This window comes from Elephantulus edwardii, unplaced genomic scaffold (genome assembly GCF_000299155.1).
Source record: "Elephantulus edwardii isolate Elephantulus edwardi_28Jun2011 unplaced genomic scaffold, EleEdw1.0 scaffold00120, whole genome shotgun sequence".
NCBI lineage: Eukaryota > Metazoa > Chordata > Mammalia > Macroscelidea > Macroscelididae > Elephantulus > Elephantulus edwardii.
Window position 1 is genome coordinate 5931600 of NW_006399870.1, and position 3675 is coordinate 5935274.

A 3675-nucleotide genomic window follows, 5' to 3' on the forward strand; every position below is an offset into this window, starting at 1 on the left:
ATTAGACAACATATACATGAAACTGTGAGATTTAATTGCTTTAATTTGTTACTTGGTTGCAGCTTTTATTCTTTCGGAAAAACTGCTTTCTTCTTTTGTTTCTTAAATAAAAAAAATATTTACAGTATAACAAACAAATTAACAAAAATTATCTTACTTATTTTTAAGACCAAATTCAAATGCTTAAAAATATTATTTTTTTTAATTTTCTAACTTATTTTGTTCTTAGGTGCTGTCAAGTCAGAACCAAATTAGCTGACAAAGTATCTTTAGAGAAAATGTGTTTAGTTATGATTAATTTTCTTTTCAAAAAAACTTTAGTTATAAAAAAATAAGAATTAGGGAGCTCTGGTGGTGGCCTAGTGAGTAAGAAATTGTACTGCCAACCCAAGTGGAGGTGATTAAAATCCACCAGTTGTTCTGTGGGAGAAACACCAGAAATCTTCTGTAAGATTTGCATACTTTGAAAACCAGCTGGAGGGTCTGCTATGAGTTATACATACATATAATCTAATAACGAGTAATATTTTTTCTTTTTTAAGTCTTCTGTAATGTTAGAGGTTTATTGTTCAAAATAACTTTCTTATCCACTGAATTTTTACTCTACCAGGAGGATGAACAGGAATATGTGAATAGGCTGTACATATGTAAATAGGGGGACCGGCTAGGCTCACCAGTCCAGAAGGGGATTGGCTAGCCTCACCACTAAATTGAGCAGATGCAATAGCAGAGTAGAAAAGTCTTCCCACCAGCAAAGAAAAAGCAAGTATGCAGTGGGTGCCCTTCGTGTCTAGAGATTCTTATGCCAGTTGGATAGACTTACAGCAGCAGCCCAGGCAGAGGACCAGAGACCTGACACGAGACAGAGCTGACCTTGGGAATACTACTCCCCCAACAGAACCAGAGCTAAGAGCTTTTACCCAAGTTTGTCATTAAAATGGGTTGGGAGAGAGGTCAGGGTGAGTGGAACCATAGTTGGAAGGACTAAGGGCTTTTATAACAATGGCCTAAAGCTTCATGGCTCAAGGCTGAGGTACTTGCAAGCACATTTCAAAAGCTGTCCTGATTGAGTGGTTGTATCTTGCTTCTGACCTGAATTATAGCCCTTTACATTTCTCTAATATGGTATTGTGTGGTCTGTAAGTTATTGAATTTAGGGCCTAGTAAAGCAGTAACATTGGCGTTGAGATGAGTAGAAAGAGGTATGGGAACACAAGGGACATGTCTGACCTCATGGAAATTAGTTTTGTGGTGTTGCTGTTGTGCATGGGGAAAGTTCCCCATTGTGGAGTTGATGAAGGTCAAATATGACTACCCTCACATGGCTGTTGCTCTTTTTCCATCTTCTAAAGAATAGTTTATGGTAACTCATTTAATGTATGATTTGAGATTGTTTTACTTTAATCAAAATTGCATATGTCTTTTCTTATAGCTTTTAAATCCCTGAGTAAAATAGAAGCTCAAATTAGACTAAATATTAAATCTAAAATAATGTAATAGTTGTTTTCTGTTGTTTTATAATAAAATTGTTACCGTTTTGATGCTAGAGTATGTATAACAAAACAGATGGGGAAAAAAATCCCTGGCCACTGGAAATGAGAGACACCTATCCTTCCTGGTGATTGGGGCCCAGATGTCATGTGTTCTGTGCTTGGACCATGGTATGTACCTATGTACTTTATGTCTCATTCCCAGTGGCTTTGTGGCTTTGTGGCTTTGTGGGGCTGTGGGCTACCACCTGGAAGTTCATTCAGGGAAAGAATCCACAGCCTGTTGAGGAGGAGAAATGAGCACCACACCACAAACTAGATGAGCTACTTGGAAAGGACCGCAGGTCATGAGCCTTAAAGGCAAGCTGGATTTGCATGAAAGCTGTCCTAAACAGAAACTGCCCATAGAAGAATTAATGAAGGGAATAGGGTCTTACAAGTCCTTCCATGGCCACTGCTGGACCTTCCCACCGGTCAATTCCGCGTCAGATCTCGCTTCCTATTGACTTTGTTGTTGCCTGGTCCTCCTGCTCTACATGCTCACATTCATACTGGCTGCTCTTCTAGAGTCAAGCTGACCTACTAGCAGCTGAGGGGCCAAAGAAGAGACAGGATCTTGTCAATTCTGTGCTGGAGGCTGCATCTGTTTTGTGATGGCCAGAATTGTTTAGACTTCTGAGCTGAAGATGTGCTTGTAGGAGGAGATGGGATACCACCACTGTCCTGTCAGTGACTCAGGAACTGGCCTCAAAAGGCTTGAATGTCACTATAGGAGAGAGTCATAAATTTCTAGTATCAGTTTGTACTGAGAAAACTTCAAAAATATCTTGGGCTCTTCTCACTAGTTTTCTCTTTCCTTTATGTTAATTTTCCTAAAATCCTGTCTTATCGCCTAAGGAAAGGGGTTGCGTGGGAGGAAAGCTGTTTTCTGTTCTTGGAAGCTCAGGCTTACTCATCTTGGACAGGGAGGCACATTTATTTGGTGAATTTGTTTGGAAACAATGACCAACTTCCACCCTTCGTCTAATAGTACAAAATATGATCAAACAGAGAACCATAAAAAAACCCAACTTAAAAAAAAACACCACCACATTGTGTATACAAATACAGATACCTCAATTATAATTTTTAAAATTTTTTGTTTCATTTTTCCACTAGTTTATTTATAAAATTTGAATACAAATTCGAAAAAAAATTCTTTCCATTTCCCTCACTGCTCCCGACCCATCAAATTGTACAACCAAATGATTATACTTCCCCCACCCCCTGCACATTCACATCCCTCTGTTTCCAGCCTCTCCCACCCCTCCTGAATCTTTATACTCATTCTACAACAATGGTTTTGTACAATATTTATCCTTTTGGGACTTAATCAGTTCACTCAGCATAATGTTCTCCAGTCCCTCCCAAGTTAGGTATTAATTTACAAAGTTATTGCTTCTGCATGCTGCATAGTACTCCATTGTGTAAATGTACCATAATTTCTCAATCCATTTATTTGTGGTTAGACATTTAGACTGTTTCCATGTTCTTACGATGGTGAATAATGCTTCTATGAACATTGGTGTACAAATCTCAGTTTGTGCCTCTGTTTTCATATTCTCAGGGTATATTCCAAGAAGTGGAATAGACAGGTCATATAGAATTTCTATGTTCTGCTTTTTGAGGAAGCACCAAACTGCTTTCCAGGATGGTTGCACCATTTTACAATCCCTCCAACAATGTGTGTGAGTTCCTTTCTCACTACATCTTCAATTATCATTATTTTAAATTGACCATAATTCCTTCAATATGACCTTGCCCTAAATTTACCTTAACTAACCCTGAGTTTAAAAAAAGACACTGTTAAAATTTAAAAAAAACGATCTTTAATAAAATGGAGGGAAGATTTGTGTGAGCATCCTAAAACACACTTAGCCTAGTTAAAATGACTGCTACAAGGTTTGTCTCAGAATCCATTTTACTTCTGTTTATGAAAATGTCACCCATGATTCTAAGTAAATGAATAGAGGAGAGACAGATTTGCTCAAAAAATATAATTAAAAACTCTAAGAGGAGAGATCTTGCTAATCATGTATCCTTGACAATCAATCCTTTTTTTTTCTATAATTATATTTTATTAATTTTCATAAACATTTACAGAGATTTTGGGCTTCCACTCATTCATTGTTGCACTATTCTCTCT